The sequence below is a fragment of the Coenobita brevimanus genome, chromosome 79 (assembly GCF_032717465.1).
Source record: "Coenobita brevimanus isolate Jiangsu-jjx chromosome 79, ASM3271746v2, whole genome shotgun sequence".
In the NCBI taxonomy this organism is placed as follows: Eukaryota; Metazoa; Arthropoda; class Malacostraca; order Decapoda; family Coenobitidae; genus Coenobita; species Coenobita brevimanus.
The window spans coordinates 17,535,523-17,559,727 of NC_137032.1; the positions used below are offsets into that span (position 1 = coordinate 17,535,523).

General features: G+C 41.2%; 1 protein-coding gene across 1 annotated transcript in view; it reads left to right on the forward strand.

Annotated features, from left to right (window-relative positions):
• The window catches only part of LOC145409044 (outer dynein arm-docking complex subunit 4), a 315,075-nt gene that overhangs the window by 231,982 nt on the left and 58,888 nt on the right, over positions 1–24,205 (forward strand). The gene's annotated exons all lie outside the window — the stretch shown is intronic.

Here is a 24,205-nt window from a genome sequence, read left to right on the forward strand (position 1 = left end):
GGTGGAAGGTTTGAAGGAGAGCTAAGAGGTAAGCATTTTTTTTTTTTTTTTAAATAACACTAGGACAAAGAGCAATGTCGCAGAAGACAGACAAATGTCACAGAGATAGGTAGAACGCCAAGGTAGCAAAATCAACGTAAGGAGCATTTGTGCATGTTAGACCAAACAAAGGGAAAGGTTGACAGTCAGATAAAAGTAAAACTATTCAATTGAGAGAACCACAAAAGTTCAGGATCACCGAGCAAAGTCAAAGTATGACCCGTGTGTGAGTTTTAACAAAATACCTGAAAGAGTTTTGATTCGATTTAAAACACACATGGTGAAAAGACTGAAAGGAGTTAACGTCTTACTTTTGTGTACAATGATTCTAAGGTCTTGGTCACAGGGCAAGGTCAGCTTAAGATGCTTTTATCCGATTTAAGCTAAATTTTCTGGAAGGGCTGAGGATAAAGCAAAAAAACAAAAATTAAGAATAATTAGTCAACGGGTAAGGTCACAGGAAAAGGTCAGAGACCAGGTTACAGGGCAAGACCACACCCACTCACATTTTTATCTGATTTGAATTAAACTTGGTTTAGGCTTAAGAGTCGGGTAGAACGAAGGGATTAAATTTTAAGAATATTCCAGGTTTAAGGCCGCAATGCAAGCTCAACGTTAGACCCATGTGTCGGTGTTTGAAGAGAAGAACTAAAACGGTTTTGCATCCTTTGGATGAGTTAAATATCACCCAAAATGAGATTTATCGTCAAGTGTCAAAAGACATATGGGAAGGTCACCTTGAATCGTGTGTATCCGTTTTAGTTTAAAGTCTGTGGGGAGGTTCAGAATAACAGTCAGCGGAAGGTCAAAGTGAAGGGGAAAGGTTAAGATTCAGTGTCAGTAGGGAAATCCAACTCTTATCTCATTCGAACCAGAGTAATTGGAAATGTTGTGGTTAGACAAGAATGAAGTACATCGATTTTGAAACTAATCTGTCGAAGGTCAAGGGGGTAGGAGGGTTTCAAGAATACTCCCCCAGTATCACTGCTTGTCGTACGAGGCGACTAAAAGGGTTGGTGGTGGGTTAGTGCCCCACCCCGTAAAAAGAACTAACCAAAAAAGCGAACAAAGCGCCTCGGACCCGGACGGACCATACGTTGACGACTAAAGAACGGACGAAGGACATTCTTAGGGTGGGAACGTGGAATGTGAGAGGAGTGAATGATGAAGTGAAAGAGAAAGAGATTGTTCAGGTGCTTGAGGATACAAAAGTGGATATATGTGGATTGACTGAAACTAAATGGGAAGGTGAAAGGGTGAGAGAATGGGAATATGGCTTAGGTATATGTGCGGGAGACAATGAAAATGAGAGGGCAAGAGAGGGAGTATGTCTGATGATAAGCAAGAAGCGGAAGGAGAATACTTCGTATAAGAGAGTATGGAACAGTGGGTGCAAGGATTGTATGGGTGAGGATGAAAGTAGGTATACAAGCATGGGCGATTGTAAGTGTGTATGCCCCGACAGAGGATCGAGTGGCAAGAGTGAAAGATGAGTTTTGGGCGAGTGTAGAAGCGTGTATGGACAAGTTTGAGAGGAGTGAGAGAGTGCTGTTGATTGGAGACATGAATGGCAAAGTTGGGAATGTACGAGTGGATGGAGTGGTTGGTCAGTGGGGTGTGCCAGCTGACGTAGATGGGAATGGAAGTGCTTTGGTGGACATCTGTGCTTGTAAGGGTTTGGCAATAGCCAACACCTACTTTCGGCATAAGATGATCCACCGGTATACATGGAGAGTAATGAGGAGGATGGATGGTGAACTTGTTGAACGAAAGGCAATGATAGACTACGTGTGTGTGGATGAGCGAATGAGAAGACAAGTGTTGGATGCAAGAGTGTGGAGAGGGTGGGGGAATGGAGTCTCGGACCATCACTTAGTGATGGCCAAGGTAGAGCTGCAAAGAAAGTGGTTGAGGAGACAAAGGGGAAGACAGGAGGAAGCAACTCCTGTGAGAAGAGTGGAGAAATTGCAAGATAGTGAGAAAATGACGGAGTATAAGAGCATAGTGGAAGAAAGACTGGGAAGGTATGAGCTAGAGCAGATGGAAGGGGTGGAAGACGTATGTAAGATATTCACGGAAGAGATAGGTGCAGCGTGTGAGGCGGTTTGTGGAGTGAGGAGGAGATGCAAGGGTGTGCAATGGACAGCATGGTGGAGTGATGAGGTGAAACGAACTGTGGAACAAAAGAAGAAGGCATATAGTGAATGGTTAGCGAGTAGAGGTAGGGGAGAAGATGAGAGAGAGAAGAGAGAGGTATATGTGAGCAGGAGAAGGGAGGTTAAGAGACTGGTGAAGGAGAGTAAAAAGAAAGTGGATGAGGAGTTTGGGAGGAATCTGAGTGTGAAATGGAGGGAGGGTAAGAAATTGTTTTGGAAGGAGGTAAAGAAAGTAAGGCAGTGTGAAAGGGGAAATAGTAGGGGAGTGAAAGATAGGAATAATAGATTGTTGGTGGAAAAGAGAGAGAAACTGAGGAGATGGAAGGAGCACTTTGAGGATCTGTTGAATGTGGAGAGTGAGAGCAGTGCGAGTATAAGTGGTTGGGGAATGGCTGGGAGAAGAAGAGATGAGAGGAGGGAGGAAGAGATCAGTAGGGCGAAAGTAGTGGAAGCGATGAAGAATATTAAGTTGGGAAAGGCCACAGGAATTGATGGAGTGTGTGGTGAAATGCTGATATATGGGGGTGAGATTGTTGTGGAGTGGATATGGAAGTTGTGTAGATTGGCTTGGGAAGAGGGAATGGTTCCAGAGGACTGGAAATCAGGTATAATTGTTCCTTTATACAAAGGAAAAGGAGAGAGAGAAGTATGTGGTAACCATAGGGGTATTTGCCTACTTAGTGTGACTGGTAAAATATATGGTAGAATACTCATTGATAGTGTTAGGCATATGACAGAGGAGCTAGTTGGAGAAGAACAAGGGGCATTTAGGAAGGGAAAAGGGTGTGTAGATCAGATATTTGTTCTAAGATGTTTAGTGAAGAAGTATCTAGAGAAGGGAAGGAAAGTGTATGCTGCCTTCATGGACTTGGAGAAAGCTTATGACAGAATAGATAGGCAAGGTATGTGGAAGGTATTGAGAATATATGGAGTGGAGGGACAATTGTTGAGTGCTGTGAAGAGTATGTACGAGGGAGCTAGAGTTACGGTGCGAGTGGATGGTGAACTGAGTGAGTTCTTTGATCTCACTGTGGGACTGAAACAGAGTTGTGTGATGTCTCCATGGCTGTTTAATATATACATGGATGGGGTTGTAAAGGAGGTGCAGGGTAGGGCAGTGGATGTGGGGGTGGCTCTAATGAATGAGGGTGAGATTTGGAAGCTTCCGGTGTTGCTGCTTGCTGATGATACAGTACTGTTGAGTGAAGATGAATGGGGGTTGCAAGGTTTGGTGATTGAATTTGGGACAGTGTGTAGGAGGAAGAATCTGAAAGTTAATGTAAACAAAAGTAAAGTTATGGTGTTTGAGAGGAATGAAGTCACAGAGTGTGCAGTGAGGTTGGATGGTGAGGATATGGAGAATGTGAGTGCATTCAAGTACTTGGGTAGTGTGATGAGTAAGGATGGAACTTTGGGGGATGAAGTGCGTGAAAGGGTACAGCAGGGAAGGAAGGTTGTTGGTACACTGAAAGCAGTGATGAGAAATAGGGAGATGAGTATGGAAGTTAAGAAGTCACTGCAAGATAGTATTGTGATCCCTACCCTGACGTATGGAAGCGAGGCATGGACCTTGCAAAAGGGGAACAAGTCAAGAGTGAGAGCAGTGGAAATGAGTTACTTGAGAGGAGCATGTGGAGTGACGTGGAGGGACAGGTTGACGAATGAAGAAGTGAAGGAACGCTGTGGGGTGGATGTGGATGTGGTTGAGAAGATTAGGAGAAATACACTGAGGTGGTTTGGACATGTGAAGAGAATGGAGAATGAAAGACTGACTAAGAGGGTGTATGTAGGTGAGGTGGAGGGAGGGAGAGGGAGAGGCAGACCGAGTATGAAGTGGAGGGATGGAGTTGAGAGGTATATGAGGGAGGGGGGGGTGAGTTGGGGGGAGGGTAGTCAAATGGTGGGTGACAGAGCGACTTGGAGGCGTTTTGTCTGCGGCCACCCTTTGCGGGATTAGGGCGTCGGGCTATAGATAGATAGATAGGTAGCTTGCAGATGTTGCACTCTCAGAGTATTACTTGTTTGGGTTTTATATATCAAAACCACCTCCACTGATTTGTTTTCTATAAATGTAATTAGGCCCATTAATTCCATACAAGGTTCTCTCCCAGTGTCATTGTTCCGCAACCGATCGCATGTTGTTACTCATTTTTTTTATTTTTTTAATCATCTATGCCGCTTGAGGTTTTGCTTCTAAGTTTAGTTTTTAATACCCTCACCTCTGATCCATACGTCAGTACAGGCCTCAACACAGTTTTATAAGTTACGACTTTATTTGTACAAATTTCTTCCTTAGAAATTATAAGAGTATAACACATCTTGAAAACTCTAAACTCTCTTTGTTATCATACCACCGTTTCACACACATGCCATGTATTGTAACTTCCAAGCACTTGACATTTCCGCTACCTTTATCTCCAATTCTCTTTAGATTTCAATGTCCTTTCAGTTCCTAAATCCCATTTTTACCTCCGCAAACAAAATTGGAGGAGGTTATGTATTTACCTATGTTTGTTTGTCTGTCTTTTTGTCCAGACGATATCTCCAAAAGTTTTCAGTGAATATCAATGAAATTTTGGGCCAAGGAAGAAGCGATTAAATTTGGGGGCGGATCCGGATCCGGATCCTATCTCCACGGATCCGGATCCGGATCCTTTTTAACAGCAATGACATTGACGGAAGCATACGACCTCTGAGTGCTTTCTAGTTACTTCTGTTTTCTTCTCATTAATTTTCATACCATTTAACATCATAGTAAGGGAGCATATGTAGGAAAAACATGTACCGTGGCAGATTTCGTGATGAAATGTTGGGGATAGTTTTATTCAACCATAAACTACCCGTAGATGAATAAATTTTATGGTGGCACTCCAGATTCTCCTGCGTATAATTATAATGACGTCATCAAGTTGGCGCCCATCCGTAAAGTTATACTATATCCGTTATTTTTGTCCGATTTTAATGTAATATAGCTCATTTTAAAGGTAATTTTGTGTACAACAAAAAAGGTTATTACCAACTTTTTTATATAATTAGCGGCTTCTGAGATAAAGCGCTATATAGGTATTTTTTCTTTATTTCCTCACTTTAGTTCTACAATTAAATCATATTTAGCATGAAAATTTAACTGATACTAATTGAGTTCACTTATAGTAATAAACTGAGTGACTGATGACAACAATTAATGTTGAAAATAATCAATACTTTCTGTTACTAAGCAAACAACAAGTGTTGAAATAATCAATAATATCTGTTACTAAGCTCTATGAGATCATCTTCACTGTCACTATCTATCATTTCTGCTGTGATTTTAGTGTCATTGCTGCAGAGTTCATCATTCCCTTCACACTCACACATTTCTATGCATGGTAAGTTATTTACTAATCATTTGCATGGTGGATACATTGTTTTTTTTACACAGTTACACCTGATTAGATGCAGGATGTGATTTGGAGCACATGGCAAATCACAGACACTAGGCAATATTTGTCCATCGTTCATGTCCCATCCATGTCCAATGGGAGATGGAAGTGTTGGCTTGGCCTCAACATCCCTGTTCCAAATCATGACCTGGTAGTTCACTCTTCTAAGTGCAGGTACCCGAGCACTTTTTGTAGTTGGTAGCTTTTCCCAGACAATCTGCTTCTTCGAAAACAAATACCAGTGAAGGTCTGCAAGTTTTGTTATACTTGATCCTGGCTTGCAGACTTGGTAGATAAATGCTTCAAGCTTCTCTAGTACCCCTTCAGATATTTTTTCACTTGATCCAAGAGTTGCAAGTGCTTGCAAGGTTTCAGTTGCTGTTGTAAATGCTTTCCAGTAAGAGAGTTTTCCCTTCCCTGCCAAGGCACCAGTTGTTTCACAGCCTGACAGAGCATGAAACGCAGGCAATGCAGAAGCCTTTATGGAGCCTAGTGATGAGAATTTTTCTGCAATTGAAATTACTGTTCTTGAGTTGGGCATGAAGAAAGACTGTGCTGGGAGTTTTGGCCATCTTCTAACAGCAAGTACCAGAACATCGGTGTCTTGGGTAAAGATAAAAAGTCTTGCTGTTCCTCTTTCTGTAGCAATTACGGCATGAAGAATAATCTTTGTATCAGTTTCTTCCTGTGCACTTCGAAGGCATTCCAAGTCACAATGAGTAGAAACCACTTCTGTACGCCATGATGCTACAAGATCTTTATTGTTCTCTTTTGCATGGTGAATGACTTTTTGAGAAAGATAAGCTGATAATTCATCTTTGGTTTGAGTGTGAGAACAACTTTTTCATCGTCACATTTGTGACAACTGTGCTGCCTATAATTTTAAACTGAGCTGGTGCAGCCCCTTGGAGTCTCTTTTCTCGTGTAATGCTCTTTATGGAGTTTTCCACATAACTGTCAAAAACTAAGTTTATTTCAGCGTATTTCCAGTATTTGTCTTGCATTTTACTTGTAAATGCTTCAGCCAGATCTTTGTAAGTTTCCATGTGTTTTGACTCTGTAGAGCTTGGAGTTCTGCCATACCATCAACAATTGCAACAGAGAACTTTCTTTCTAGTGGATTGCTAGCAGGTACTTTTTTTTTTTTTAATGCAAGGAAGAAGGAACCAAAGGCCACAAGCCCGCAGTAACAGTTCCCTCCAAGAGAAAAACAAAATACAATAGAGAGCCAAATTCAAGATCCGATCATTTTGAGATGCCTGGACACACTGCGTTTGAAAGACTGGAGATCATAGGCAGCAGGAAATACAGACAGAGGGAGACAGTTCCAGAGCTGACCTGTTGCATAAATGAAAGACTGGGAGTAACGGTTAACTCTTGCATTAGAGAGTTGGACAGAAAAGGGATGAGAGTTTGCTGCCAGACGGGTGCTACGCGCCCGTCGTAGAGGTGGAGGAATGCAAGCAGACAGTTCAGAGGAGCAGTGACCAATAAAGTAGCGATAGAAAAGAGATAAAGATGCAACAGTGCGGTGAAGAGACAGAGGTTGAAGGGAGTCAGTAAGAGGAGGAGAGTTAATGAGACGAAAAGCCTTTGACTCCACCCTATTGAGAAGAGCTGTATATGGGGAGCCTCCCCACACATGAGAGTTGTACTCCACACAGGGGCGGATAAAACCCCTGTATAGAGTCAACAATTGTGCAGGGGTAAAAAAAGAGCAGAGTCGGCTTAGCACACCCAATCTCTTGGAAGCAGATTTTACAAGAGATGTAATATGATCTTTCCAAGATAAGTCCCGAGTAAATGAAACCCCAAGCATGTTCAAGGATGATGCAGGATTAAGCTGAATATTATTAAACATTAGTGGGTATACCTGTGGAAGATTTTGTCGAGTTGATAGGTGTAAGAACTGAGTCTTAGATGCATTAAAAACAACCATATTATTTTTACCCCAGTCAGAGATACGAGCCAAGTCAGACATTAGGTGTGCCATAGCCTCATCCCTTGTTTGTTGAAGTAACTGTTGAGATAGGCGTTGCGGGAACCGAATGGAAAGGTGAAGGTTGGAGTCATCAGCGTATGAGTGGATAGGGTTAGATGTACAGCTTAGCAGATCATTGATGAATAAAAGGAAGAGAGTTGGTGATAGGACAGAGCCCAGAGGAACACCACTGTTGATAGATCTAGGCGAAGAACAATGGCCGTCTACAACAGCGGCTATAGAACGACCAGAAAGGAAGCTAGAGATGAAGGCACAGATAGAAGGATAGAAACCGTAGGAGGGCAGTTTGGAAATTAAAGATTTATGCCAGACTCGATCGAAAGCCTTTGAGATGTCAAGTGCAATGGCAAAGCTTTCGGCAAAGTCCCGAAAGGAGGATGACCAGGAGTCTGAAAGGTAGGTGAGAAGATCGTCAGTGGAGCGTCCCTGACGGAACCCATACTGACGATCGGAAAGAAGGTTGTGACAGGAAAGATGCCTTAAAATTTTTCTATTGAGAATTGACTCAAAAACTTGAAATACAGGACGTTAAAGCAATTGGACGATAGTTGGAGGGTTGGGAGTGGTCACCCTTCTTTGGGACTGGCTGAATGAGAGCAAACTTCCAGCAAGAAGGAAAGGTACAAGTTGACAGACAAAGGCGAAAGAGTTTGCCTAGGCAGGGTGTACGCACAGAAGCACAGTTCTTGAGAACAACAGGAGGGATCCCATCAGGCCCATATGCCTTGTTAGTACTAAGGCCAGTGATGGCATAAAATACATCAACTGAAGAAATTTTAATGTCAGCCATGAGGAAGTCAGAGGGGAGAAGTGATGGAGGAACAGCACCGGAATCATCTAAGGTGGAATTGGAGGAGAAAGTCTGTGCGAAGAGATCTGCTTTATCAGTAGAAGAAATAGCTACAGAACCATCAGAGTAGAAAAGAGGAGGGAAGGATGATGACGTAAAGTTGTTAGAAAGATTTTTGGCAAGGTGCTAGAAGGAGCGGGAAGAATTCAAGTTGGAGAGTTGAGAGCATTTAGTATAGATGAAATTATTTTTAGTAGAGCGAAGAACAGACTTAGCATGATTCCGGGCAGAAACGTAAAGATGATGTGATTCAGGGATGGGTTGGCTCCGGTACCTTTTGTAGGCCCTCTCCTTGTTGCGGACAACATTAGAACAAACGTGATTAAACCAAGGCTTTCTTGCATTAGTCAAAGGATATGAGAAAGGAATGTATACTTCCATGCCCGAGAGAATAACCTCTGTAATGCGCAAGGCACACTCAGATGGCTCCCGGCCATGGAAGCAATAATCATTTCAGGGAAAATCAAAGAAGTACTGCCTGAGGGCCTCCCAGTCCGCGGCTCCAAAATGCCACAGACGACGTTTCCTTGGAGGGTCCACAGGCCGTACCGGAGTGATAGGACAGGTTAAGGTAATAAGGTTGTGATCGGAGGAGCCCAATGGAGAGAAAAGATTAACAGAGTAAGCAGAAGGATTAGTTGTGAGGAAGAGGTCAAGTATGTTGAAGCTCTCTCCAAGGCGGTCAGGAATACAGGTAGGGTGCTGTACAAGCTGCTCTAGGTCATTAAGGGTAGAAAAGATGTAGGCTTGTTCACCAGGTGGATCCGTGAAAGGAGAGGAGGGCCAAAGGTGGTGGTGAACATTGAAATCTCCTAGAATGGAGATTTCAGAGAAAGGAGAAATGGATAGAATGTGTTCTATCGTAGAAGTAAGATAGTCGAAGAATTTTTGATAGTCAGTAGAATTAGGGGATAAGTAAACAGCACAGATATATTTAGTCAGAGAATGACAGGAAAGCTGAAGCCAGAGTGTAGAGAATTCAGAAGAATCGAGTTCAGGAACACGAGAGCAAGATAAGTCGTTGCGTATATATACACAACAGCCTCCTTTGGCTTTGAAATGATATATAGAAAGTAGGAGGATACAGAAAAGGGTTTGCTGTCATTTGCCTCAGACAGCTGAGTCTCCGTTAGAAAAAGAAGGTGAGGTTTAGAGGAGGAGAGGTGGTGCTCAACAGAGCGAAAGTTAGAGGAAAGGCCGCGAATGTTGCAGAAATGAAGAGGAAGAGAGTCAGACAGTGGTTCCAGGCACCTCGAGTCGTCACGGGGATAGGGGCGGATGGTGGGGGCATTTATGGTCCCCCCCCTGGGGGGGTACAGCAGAAAACTCATATTTTACTATTAACTCTTTTAAATTTACTTGACGATGAGATCTGCTTTCAATTAGTAGGCGGGCAAAAAGGGACCTGTCAGCTCGCAGCTCCTTGACATTCTCATTCCCTTTCACTTTCAGTTTCTTCTTTGCACTTGAACACAAATTTAGTTTGTTCTTTTTTACAGGATCCCATAAGTTTGTGGTGCTACCCTCTGATATGAACCTCTCTTTTTTGAACTCAGAGTACAACTGACTTCCAAGATCATATACCCCCGACCAACATCTTTTTCTATTTTTTTTTGTCGAATACATCCTTTGTTGCAATGTTCATAAGCTCTGGGTCATCATGTGAGAAAGGATTTCCAGTTCGTTTGAGTTCTGTACTCAGTTTCCTTATTGCATTATTTTCTCTGTTCAGTACCTTTTTAGATTCATAGTGCGGCTTTTGAACTGTGTCTTGCTTGGCTGAAACTCCTGCCATGCTTGCTACCTGTTTACTTATTTCATCTAACACTGGTGCTGTCAAAAAGTATCTGGCAAGTGCTGCAGGGTGCTGTGTAATGCCAGCTAATCCACCTGTAACCTTCATGGCTCTGTTTTGATGTTCTAATACCTCATCTGCTCCAAGAGCACAGAATGGAGTAGTACTTTGTCTTACTACCCAGTGTTCTTTTTCAAACTTCTTCCATATTAATGGATCTGATGTCTTTAAACTCCTCATATCAGCAAGGTAGTGTGCTATCATCCCAGAATAATTATGCATATCTATTGCAAAGAAACATGGAACAACTGCTTCAACTGATGAAATGTGTCCATTCCAATCAAGACAACGTACAGATCTTACTATGTTGAGTAAGAACTCCACCATTTTCATGTAGTCACGGAGCACTTTAAATGATGGGCTCAACTGTTTTTGAGTACTATCAAATTCCTCCATTTTCTCAACAAATTTAGAGTGCTCAATGAAGACTAGATGCTTCTCAATCTTCTCTTTGGTGTCACATTTGCTTCCAAGTTCCTCTAACTTGTTGACTGTATCCTGAGGTACATTATTTTTCAAGAACTCCTCCATATAACATTCATAAAGTGCAATAAGTGTGCGTTTGTGGGCTTCAGTTGCACGTCTAACATGTTTGCCTGTGATGATCTGCTGCACAACACTTTCACTGAACTAGACTTCCCACAATTCAGGAATACCGGTACCATCACAAAAAGTCGCAAGAGCACGAAGGAATGCCATAGTTAAGTGTAGCTCATCAGCCCTCAATACGAATCTGTTATGAAGACATTGCTGAGACATTACCAGTTGCTGCACAGGTCGATACAAACCCAAATATAAGGTCACAACACATTTAGCTTCTTTCCTACCAATATGCTTTGTCAGATTTTCTAGATATATCAAGAAAGTCAACTGAACTGAACGATCAGTTGGAGACAGTGGTATGATTGGCAGTACACATACCTTGGTCATCGTTTCCGGGGTATCTTGCTACAATGCATTGAAAGGATTCCAGCATGAGACACATGCGGGACTTGGCTCGACACTTGGCAAAAATTTGTCTTCTGCATGTTGGATACTGTTTAGTTTACACAGGGTCCATGCCAGATTTACATTTCTGAAGGATGTAAGATCATCAAGACTCTTGCTGACATGACTTTCATGGAACGCTTTGCTCTTTGGCTTAAGGTGCTTTGGTCCATTATAAGAAATGAGGATTGTCATGTGATAGGGAAGTACTTGTAGTGAGCGTGTCTGCTGCATACTTGTTTCACACAAAGTAATGGCCTGTGGCAGTTGTTCTCCATGACTTTCCTGATAACAATTCATCACAGTTGCATGTAGAGTTCCTTTTCCGTCAGGAGTATCTTCAAAAAAGTCCAAATTATCTACAGCACAGTAAATGAACCTCTGTCTAACAAGTTCTGGTGGTACATATAATCCTTGGTTTTCTTCAGTACGACGTAAGACTTCATTGGCTATAGCCGTCTCAAGCCTTAGAACTCTGTTGTAGTCAATTGAGATTCCTAAGCCATGTATAAGCTGCACCAAGAATCTGCTGCGAGCCATAGAATGAATAGTCAGACCAACACCAACTTGAAGTGGAAGTTCACGAGTAGGCCTAGATTTTTCTGAAAGCAGTGCTGTCTGTCTCTCTGTGAGGCATTCATACATCAGGGTTTGTGCTAGAGTTTCACTTTTTTTTGTTCCAAATGGTCATTTTTAACATCTACACTGTCAAACGTTTTTTTCCCACTGATAAGCCACTTGATAAAAGATGATAATTCTTCTGGTATGGCTTTTGTTACTTCGTTCTGTGTAATTGAACCTGAGTAAGTCCATTTCTCATTTGCCAATATTTTTTCCCTCAGAAGTTTGGCAACTTGATAGATAATCTTCAGGTAGGCTACTGTTGAGGTTGTAGGTTTCTTCGGCATATGAAATCAAAGCATCACTAACTGACTTCAGCATAATCCGCTGTGGTTGGTTTCTGGACACTGGATTGGTGAATATCAAGTCCAATGGGAAAAGCTCGTTTTCAGTGAGTGCTTTCAGGGATTTTCTGGAAATCATATCCTCATCTTTAACACCTTTGGAATAGCAGATTTCCATGTAGTATCTCTCAGCATCTGCCATTGTGATGACTTTTCCCTCCAATAGGGCCTCCAACAAACAATCAATAAATTCTACCTGACATGCAGATTCTGCTATATTTGGCAAAGCTTCTGGAGGCTTTTCTGACTTTCGGAGTATATTACCAACATTTCTGCTAACATTCTTTGTGCTATGCGACATCATATGCGTGACTCCTGGATTGATGCATACACTTAATTTAAGTTTCCATTCAGCATGAGTACTCTGTTCTACAGCATCATATAACTTCTTCCCTACAGCTTTGGTAGAAACTGTATGTAATGGATGATTCCTAGTGTTAGGCTTGTTACAAAAGAAGCAGGCAGTACTTTGCACTTCTGAATGAAGTTTAGGTCTTGTGCAGGGAGGCTCGTTCATGATCACTGAGACATCACCGCTACCATCACGTTCGTTTACTTTATTTTCTGTTGCTTTCCTATATCTGGCTTGGAGTCTTTCTAGCATTCCCTTGTGGGTACAATTTTTATAACACGAGGGATGCCATTTTACATTACACTTCATTAAATCTTCGCCACTCTTATCCTCCAAATATTGTGCAATGTCTGTATAGTTTTCATCATTACACTCACTTCGAATTCTTATACTCTCAGTAAGTTTTTCAGCAGATTTGGAATTTTTGACTAATGTTTCTTTTGTTTGAGACTGACACAGTAAACAGACATCGAAGTTTGTACCGCACGTACGTCTCCGTTTTACTGTTGAGGGCTCTGTTGCTTCACATAAATCTTCCATTTTCCTTAACTTAATTCTTCCTTCAGTCTCATTTCAGTTCCTGAAACAGAGCAAAAACGAAGCCTAATTAGCAACAGATTTGAAAAAATTTCCATACTGATATCAAACTCTGAAAATAGGTACGTTAACGATTAAGGTAAAAAAAAAAAAAAATAGTAAATGCAAATACCTATATAGCACTTTATCTCAGAAGCCGCTAATTATATAAAGAGTTGGTAATAATCTTTTTTTGTTGTACACAAAATTACCTTTAAAATGAGCTATATTACATTAAACTCGGACAAAAAATAACGGATATAGTATAACTTTAATTATTAAGGATGGGCGCCATCTTGATGACGTCATTAAAATTTACGCAACAGAATCTGGAGTGCCACCATAAAATTTATTCTTCCAGAGGTAGTTTGTGGTTGAATAATACCATCCTCAACATTTCATCATGAAATCTGCCACGGAATTACATATGCTCCCCCAGTATCAGTTGATTTTTTCCTCTTTTATCTTCCTGCATCAGTACAGCCCCTAATCCTTTAACTGATACGTCTGTACAAATAAGAAATGATTTTGTGTAACCTGGAAATGCTAAACAAGGTGCATTTGTTCGTTTAATTTGTAGATTGTTAAATGCCCTTTTTTGTTCTTCGTCCCATTGGAATATAGCATCTTTTTTGAGTAGTTGGAATAGAGGAAAGGCTATATGAGAGAATTGTGGTACGAATGACCTATAGTACCCAGCCAGACCTAAAAATTGTCTAACTTCGTCAGTCGTAGTGGGTTCAGGAAAATCTCTCACTGCCTGTATTTTGTCATCAGTGGTGTGAATACCATTAGAACTTAATTTGTGGCCTAAGAAATTTATTTCCTTAAGCAAAATTTGCATTTAGAAAGCTTAATTTTTAAACCAGCATCACTAAGCTTTTGTAAGAGTAAATTTAATTTCCTGAGATGATCCTTAATATTCTTCGTTACGATTATAATATCGTCAAGATAAACAAATATTTCTCGTCCTAAAATTCCGGACAATTCGTAATTCATAAGACGCTGGAATGTGTCTGGGGCTGTCCTCAGTCCCATCGGCATTCTTGTATATTGGTAATGGCCTTTGTTTGTGGAAAAGGCAGTGTATTTACGTGACTCCTCTGCAACCGGTATCTGATAATAGCCGTTTAGGAGATCGATGGTTGAGAATATGTTATTCTCAGGTCCAATATTCTGTAGAACGTCGCTTAGCAATGGCATGGGAAATCGGTCTGGGATTGTGTGATTGTTTAGTTTACGGTAATCTACTACCGCACGCATTTCTCCATTTCGTTTGGGCACGAAGAATAATGCGGCATTCCACGGGGAGACTGAAGGCTCAATTATTCCAAGTTTTAACATTTCATCGACATACTGATTTGCAAGTGTACGTTGGGAGTGTGGTATGCGGTAAGCTGGTACGAAAATTGGTGGTGTTTCTGGGTGCACATTAATCATGTGATTAATCAGGTTAGTACACCCTAATTGTTCTCCGGGCAATGCTACGGTGTCCCTGTGTGTTTCCAGCAGGGTTAACAAATCATTTTCTTCATCAAATTCACCTGAGTGAATTAAACTCTCTTTTATTCTATCTCTATCCGTAGATTTTATCTCACTTGTCACTCCAGCTATAACTATTTCCTTCACAGGGGCCGGACATTTTTCAATACTAACTATGCAAGTCCCCTTTTCCAACTGAACTTCCCCATTCATGTGATTAATTATGAATATCTGAGTTTGCCCTTCGTCTTTCCTCTGACATAATGCGTTTTCTACTGACAATCCCTTTACTTTACATAATTCTTCTAAGACAAGAACAGTACCATCCGTAATTTGTTCTTTATGGTAACTTTCATGTAGGAATTAGGTGGTATAACTAAATCATTGGTGAGATGGGCTGGAAAAACTGATAAATCAGTACTGTTATCTGGGTCACTAATTCTGCAGGATGAGGCTGGTGGTGGGAGTTGATCTATACACTCATCTGTTTGTGTATGTTTAAGCCTTTAATATTACCAATTCTTTTTGGCTCTCTTTTACCAATCGGTGAGGTCTCTGATGGTATTTCCTCTGTGAATTCATTGTGAAAGGCTATATTCATTTGTGGGAGTATAGTTATGTTCTCTGCTCTCATGGATCTTAAGCCCAGTAACATATGAGCTTTAATTGCTAAGTTTTGAACGATATAGAAAAATGCAGAGAATGGTCTTGTAGTCTCTGTGAAACTGATTTAATCTTATCATACCCTTTCACTGTAATTTGTTTTCCATCTACCGTATATAAATCTAAATCAGCTTCATCCAGAAAAGTTACTTTCTTCTTATTTTTAAGAATTCTATTTATTTCTTCATGTGTTATTAAGTTCACTGGAGGGCCTGTATCTAAAAATAAGGAAACGTTTTGATCCTCACATACAGCTGGTATCAAGATACACTCATTTCCCAACATGCCTCCTATGTGAAGTTTAGACTTGTTTTTCTTTACGTTTGTTCGTTTTTTGTCATGACTTGGTCTTCCCCAGATTTGTACATAGACACAATTTTTTCTACTGTTTTGCAGTCACTGGTCCAGTGCCCTTGGTATCTATGATGCCTACAGTAAGGACCAAATCCTTGTATCTTTTGTCTATCCTCTTTTGCTTTGATAAAGCATTCATACCTTGTGTGTCCTGGTTTTGCACAATAATGACATAGAATGGACCTATCTCTTGACCGTAACCTACGAGGTGACTTCCCATAAGTAGTGTTGTTTATGGCGCGAGACCTGCTCGGGCTGCGCGAAAACTTATGAAACTGCCTGCAACCTGGTGCTTGTGATCGAACCCTCGTCACGTTTGGTTGTTTGCTCTGCCTACTTTCGGGTCGCGATCAATTTTGTTCTCTGTTTGGGGTCGGTGTAGATGTTTTCACAGCTGATACTGTCTCAGGTACTCCCATTCTACTAGAATGTGCGGGTGTGTCGACCATACCTGCTTTACTGCACTGCATCTCTACCTCGTTCATTAAGTCTAGTAAGCACATGCCTGGGGTGTATGCGATCGCCTTGGCGATCTTAAGGGTCCTATCAGGTAATTTACACAAGGCAGCTACATAACCAATGATGTCCACGACGAGGTCTGGGGACATCTTTCCATCATCTGTTATCCAGTTTGAGTTTTCCAAAGTAACTAACAATGTTCTTTTGACTGTGGAGACATCAGCAGTTATTTCACTGAGCACATGGTTTGTAGTGTGCTCCCTTACAAGATCTACAATCTTATGTAATTCTGGAATTATATCTGGCAAGAAGTTCATACCTCCAGAAAATTTCTTCAAAAATTCAGTTTTAAATTCATCATTTGTCCTAGCTTTAAGGAGCTTGTCAGATCTCAATAAATTGCTTGCTGGACATCTTTCCTGGCTTATGCAAGATGAAAAAATGGCAATTTTCTCTGTCCATCTAGTATGTGGCGCTTGATGAACATTTGTTCTCACTGACTGACTAATGAAATAACATCAATGCGATCATTTACTGTGCCAGAGAATTTTGGGGCAGTTTTATCTTCATGGTACACGTACACACGAGGTGGGGTTGTTAGATCCGCGGTATTTGTTTCGTGATTCATTTTCACTGTTTGCTCTGCTAATTTAACTTGGACTTGTTTATCGTTGTGTGAGGGAATGGTGGAATAGGATTCGCCTGTACGTTGCACTATATCAAGTATATTCTGATAGGTATGCAAGGCAGAAATTAAGTCCGCACTTGCTACGTCAGGGGGGATTTCCCACTCATCATCTGGAACTGACGTATTTGTTTCTTGGTCTTTAGTTTGTGGTGAGGTTTGTAAAACGGCTGTGTTGTCTTGGTGCTCTCTTAATTGTGAATCTTTTGTTGGGTTTAATTGTGTTTCATCTGGTATTAACGTGGGTGGTGGCTAAAATATCCCTGTCATTAAGATTTGGTGTTATGAAATACGCCTTTTGTTTATTTATGTACCAACTAAATAGCTGAGTAAATGAGTTGTAATAAATGATAGATAGTGAGTGTATAAGTGTATATATGGAAATAAGTAAAGAAGTTGAATATACCTAATCTTAGCACTGAGAAGAAATGAGTAAGTATAATTTCACCCACTTGATACTGATCGTAGAGGTGTGTCGATGCAACTGTCGATCTCGGAAGAAAAATACAGGGTTGATTGAAGATCTCTTGATAAATCTAGTGCTATGTTGATGAACGATATTACTCAGGAAATTCCATGGCCTGGTGCTTGTGGTGGTTAACAGCTGTCACAGGCAAACCTCAGCATAGAACGTCGAATCTCCAACTCAATACTGTGGATATAAATGAGTATGAGTAGGAGCTATGTGAATAATGAGTAATGAGTAGTGGGTGAGAAGTACCTGGTGTCAGTCACACGTTGCATGGCGTGGCAAACTCGCGTTGTGATGTCATCTCAGCATCATGGTGACGTCGGCTTCCCACACTGGTAGCTGTGGTGAATACTGAGTAGCGATGCGTAACCTGGGTAAAGGGAGGTGAGTAAGTCGCGTTATAAATGTGGCTCTGGTGTTTTGCTGCATGCCTTGACCTCTGCGTCAGCGATGGAGGTAGGCGGGAGAGAGTGGTGGGGGTTTGTGTGCTTGTTGCTTTGGTCTTTCCTCTTCTTTATTTGCTTTGTTTTTTATTCTTCTTGCTGCTGCTTGAAGTTACGTGAAGATTATAGAGTTGTTTTGTAGACTTGTAGGCTATTTGCATTGTAGGCTGTATTTTGTAGGAATTCACTGTAAAACTGAAGCTAATCTTGTAGAGTCTCATCTGCTTTTGTAGAAATTCGCTTTTGATTCGGAGACGATGTCCGTAGTTCCGCTTGGCACTAAATAATGTCATAAAAGACTTAGAAATAATGTCATAAAAGACTTTGTAGTTACTTGTAGAGAAGTTTTGTGGTTTAGTTGTCACTCTCGATTTCTTGCAGGAGGAATTAAAGATGAATACAGGAGTTTAATTTATTATCTTCAGAGAAATCTAAGTTGAGCAGGGTATGTCTTACAGAGACAATATAATAAGTAAGTCTAGTTGAGCCCCTCTTTCTTGTTCACTCTCTCCACTACCTGTCGGTTCAAATGCTAGCCTCCTTCTGAGCTCTCTTTCATAAATTCTGGTGAAATAGGGGTCGTGTCACGTGTGTTACACTGTGGTTGGAAAGTTCCAGAAACCTGTGTGTGAGTATGTGTGTATGTCACTAGGCTTTGTTCTCCTGCTATCTCGCTGACACACTACCTACATCATCCCCTGACTTCGCTACTTCCTATCTGTCATCAACATTTCCTCAGTTAACTTGCAAGATCATTTCCCTTTCCCAGGCTCGCATGGAGCTGTCTATCTATCTATTTATCTCTCTATCTATTATGATTTGTAATTATAATATGGACTCATAACAGCTCCACTCCTCAAATGCCTTGCCTCACACCTGATATAACACTATTCAACTTTTCGTCTCCTTCTTTTGACCTTACTGCACTGAAACAGCTTTGGTATAAGCAAATGACAGCCCTTATGAAACTTGCCTCAGTGCCAGAGATTGGATTCACTAAATTTTTCATAGCTTGCTTGGCGTCACTTTTCCAAGGTTTTCCCTTTTCAGACCATGAATTTAATTATGGCTAGATATTTTGTTTCCAGTCCCAGTTTTCTCCATTATCATTCTGTTTGTGAATAAGGTCAGCAGTTCCTCCTCTTCCGTCTAGTAACGTGCTGTCCTTCCTCCAACTTATTCTCTACAAACTGCATAATCTTTGTTCCAATATTCTTTCACAGGTCTGGCCCACATGTGATAAAAGCGAAGTTCATCTTCAATTATCGTTTTCACTTGTCAGTTTTTTATAGAGTTTACAGATGATCACCCTAACCAAATCTTTTAGTAATTTCCTCTCATGCCATGCAATGCTCTGTACCTCCTGTCAGTCCAGTTTGTTATGCCTTCACTCCCTGTCAACAACTCTGCTGTTATCCCATCAACACGAAGGATCATTCCATATTTTATCTGATTGCCCTTATAGTCTCTCATATTGTCAAGTCTTTATTTTTGTCAGTATCATTTGAAACACCACTAACATAACTACCACTAGCATCACTAACACGACCACCACAGCCACAGCAAGCATGGCTTCTGCAACCAACACTACCACAGATACAAGTACTATCACTTCCCCAGCCATCACTACTGCCACTACCACAGCAATTACTTGCATGATTACCATAACAACCAGTACCACAAACATAACCACATTTACCACAACCCTCACTGGCATCACTGCTGGAATCACCACTAGCATCTCTCTCCCAGTTAACACAACTACAACCACCACTAGCATCACTATCTCAGCCAACACTACCACAATCACTAGCAGCATTATAACCACCACTGTCAAAACCACCACTACCACGACCAGAACTAGCATCACTACTGTCACGGGGTTTTTAAGTATATGCAATAAAGAATATTATTCAATAATACTTGAGAACAGGACAAAGAACTGACTTGTGAAAATCAAACAATGATTACTTTATGCCGGCTTACTTCGCCGATTCTCTAAGGACGAGAATTTATAAACTTTCTCAACAGTACACAGCAGAGACTAATTATTCACACGTGCTGTTTATTAGTACTGTTGGCCTCTGGAGAAAGTGACTCCACCCCTGAGAATCAATAACTAATGCTATTAATGATAAACAGGTTCTTGTTGGTACAATTAACTCCTAGATGGCACAACGGATTTAAGTTAATAAAAAGGACTGGCCTAAGTACCAGTTGTGAATAATGCAAAGCGTTTATGCAAACTAGGAGCTCCAACTAGAATAAGCTTATGGAGAAATAAAACACGAGTTTACATTACATTAGGCTCAAGAAAAAGAACTGTTAAATTTAATGATTACAATGAAATAAATTTATGTTACATGTTTCAAAATGAATCCAAAATAAGGAGATCACACTCACTCACTCACTCAAAAGCTAAACTCTTAAACCTAGGAAAAACGAAAAGAAATACTGGTCAGAAAAGTGGGGTAAGCAGAATGGACTGGGCATCATTACTGAGGAAGGACATTGCCACACTCGCTGATCCTCTTGCCGGCTCACAGTAGGTGGAGACTTCAGGAACCCTCTGAGGAATGACCTGGTCTCACGGCGTTTCAATCCTAACTGAATTCAAATCGTGAGAGAGAGGCGAGTGTCAAGCCGCGCTTGCTAACGGCCAATGAGTGCGAGCGATACACACCTGCAATATCACTCAGCGGAGGTGCTAACATCGCGCACAAGGACGATCACTTATGAAACAGTGAAAAATTTCCTGAAAACATTCCCGATTGAGTAAATACAGGGATGGTTAACCCTTTAACTGTGGGCTTGTTTTGCTTTTTCTTGCGGCACCTGCGAGCATATTCGTGCTCCGACAGACTCTCTAAAAATATTTGCAAAAAATCAGCTATTAGTCCTAGAATATTAAAATCACATATGCTTATGGCACATACCTTCAGCTTTCTCCTGGGGGTTTGTTGAGCCTTCGTCGAGTACCGTAGGACTTGTGGAGACCTCTGAAGTTGAGTAACGAAGTCTCCACTTTACACTTCCCGACAACCCGTAATATGATTACCACAGCCTGATATTATCACTAGAAACACTATTCTATGATTCTCAAATAGTTTGGAATCCATATTCCAAAAAAGAAAAAAAAACTGTGGAAGCAATGAAAATTACAAGGGCGTATGACCTTCCCACTTGCGCTAGTTCGCCGCTGGTGTTGTCATTTGTTATTCATAAAAACACTCACAGTTTATAATTCTATTACTATATAACACTTATATATATCTACAGTCTTTATCCATAAGTTTCCTTCAGTAATAGTAGTTTATTGTCACTGTAGGCATTCAATATCTTTCAGTAAAATACGTAGCATTCACTTTCTCGTCCTGTATACTAGCATTGAGAGTGAATGTCACTTTCACCTTCACTCTCATAACTCATAGTATTCATACATGCTAGAGTGAAACTTTCACTTTCATTACTCCTAGTATATATACTCGTATTCTTATATTACTACTCATTTACATTTCTATTTACGTTCCCTATTTTATTTACATTATTTACATTTCCATTTTATTTACACTGTGTTATGCACTGTCACTTGAAGTAACTTATAAAACTATTTTCCACTGTTCACTTATATTTGCATTCATTGCTTTCAATCGCTGTTTACACATTATTTACACATTATTTACAATTCCACTTGCACTGTTTTACTCAACAGAAAGATCATAGTCACTCTCTTTCAATTGTCAGCCCTTTACCTCTTTCCACACGAGATTTAGTAGGGGGTAAAGGTCACAGGGCCCTTTGCATGGGGCTATAAAGCGGCGGAAGTTAGCAGGAGCGAACAGACGTACATTCACTTTGGAAGATGACAGTGAATTGATAGGGGTGGGCCGGGGTGGCCTACCTAGGGAATTGCATTACTGCCAACGTCAGCCTCTTGACAGCTGCTAATATATAGCAGTGAAATGATTGGCAGGAAATCTAGACAATACATTATAAATTAGGTAGTTCCAGGTGGATGTAAATATCACTTAGGCTTCTCCCTTCCCTCCTTATATATATTTTTAGTACGAGAATAGATTAGACGGCATATTTCAAGGGGAAATAAACAGCGAAAATTAGCAAACGAGTGCACGTGAGGTGTTATCAGGTGATAATTAGTCAATTCCAGGTGTATGGCACTCTCACTTACCTTATTTCTTTTTGGTATATATTATTTGGTATAAGAATAGGGCATAGGGCTTATTTCAATGGATGAAATTAGTGGAAAATTCCAGGGAAGATTTACTTAGCGTAGCACGGCCGGGCAGGCGAGAGGAGAGGGTAATGGAGGGAAGGTAGGGAGGGGAGTCAAGAACGGGGTGAAATGGCTAAATTGTCAACAATGGATGGGAGTACAGATGAGATTAGGAGTGCTGACTAGTGTTGAACATTGGCAGTACTGATATCTGATACAAGCTACCACTTGAAAGCCCGGGCGAATTCAAAATAAGACAGAATCGCAAAAGTGATGCCCCACGGTATGATCCCTTGCTCCCAAGCATCACGAAAGTGACCTCCTGTGGTTAAGGGGTTAAACTGAGTGATATATACTGGGATTCCACTAGAATTCGCTGTTTCCCACCAAAGTTTAATGTCACAAGTTTATTTAGAGAGAAAATCGCTCCAACTCGTGACAATTACGCCCCATCAGAATAAAAAATTTCTTTCCCCTCAGGAAAATATATTTTCAATATACATACATATAAATCCTAACTCAGTCATACAAGATTCACACTGTGGTGTATGTGTGCTATCCTGCTACAGGAGAAAGTCACAGTCGCCAATGAGCGAAAAAAAAAAACTCGTATTTACGTTAATAGAAGCAAGCTTGAGGAAAAAACTCCGTGAGGACGGTGAAAAATCCTGTACTCAGGTCAAACTGAGCGAAAAGTTCGCTACATTTACATTAACAACTAATTGTTAAGTAGCATGATGTATATAATACACAGTGTAGGTGTGACACTTGTGGTGTAACTGTACCTACGTGTAAAATTACATAATGCAAATCTATGGTAAATAATGATGACGAGGCAGAAGAGAAGGGGTGGCAGCATGCGACAGGGACAACCAACTGATCTGCATGACAATGCTGCACCCACCAGCTGCACCTGCAAAAGGAATCAAGGTGGAGCATCAGAAGTGTCATTTCTCTCTCGCTGCCTAGCAATCAGTACCTATATCATTATTAACCAGGAAACATAGTTTTAGAATTTACAAGTCTCTCAGGACCTTGTAATTTACTGGTTAAGCTAACTTATTAACCAGGAAAAGTGTCAGTTCTTGAATTGCTCAAATCTCTTAGAACGGGCAGTTTACTGGTTAACCTAACATTATTAACCAGTAAAAGTGTGAGTTTTTTAATTGCTCAAATCTCTTAGAACGGGCAGTTTACTGGTTAATCTACGGTAACTCTGCACTTACGACTAATAACAGGAAGCTGAGAATCGCTACGCAATCTCGGGCAGGTCACGTTTTAACACCCACCATGGGTGTGAACACTCATGTGGATAATGTGCATTCTCCAGGAATCCTCTGAGAGGCCCTCAGCTCAAGACGTTCCACAAGGTAGTTCATACACAGCCTCGGACTGTCTCTGCGGGGTTCTTAAACTTCCCCCTTAACATACGGTACATGTATATACAGGTCCTGGACGTAATGTGTCCTGTGGGACCAACGGGCAATACGTCAGCAATTACTGGTACACTTTTAACTGGGAACCAGGCTTGTCCTTGGATTACTCAAATCTCTGAGAACACCTGTCTTACGGAACTCAGCACACAACAGTTGCCCATGTTAGTCAGCAATTAGCAGGTGAGACATCAGGTCTGCACCTACGTTACCACTGCCCTGTCTGTCAACTGACTCTGAGATTACGGGTGTGGTTTCAAACGGCACAGGAAGGACATGTCCCTGATTAGTGCTACGTGGACACACATTGCAGGAACGCACAAAGCTATCTGTTTCTCATCCCATCTCTGGCCAGAAAAAGTCAGCTGGGATACGGCCCTGGGTCTTTCTTTTGCCCATGTGACCTCCTGAGGCTGAACAATGTCCCCATTCTAACACTGATAGGCAGTACTTCGCGGGAACGACGAACTGCAGTCGAACTTCGCCCTCGGGTGTTCGTGACCCACTTTAGAGCCGTCCTTGTTTATGAAGGAACTTGGCTCGACCTCCCCGTGAATACTTAATCACTCTACCCATTTGTTTCTTCCGCACGGCAGCAAGTGTCGGGTCAGAATGTTGTTCTTGAACAACAACTTGGCTACACATCAGATCTTGCGGCAATTCAATGGTCACCGGGGTGACACAGTTCAGAGCCTCAGCGATGGCTCATGTTACTGCAGCCGAAGTCTGAGTAGCGTCATCTTCAGTGCAACTATACTTGGCACCGGGAATATTGC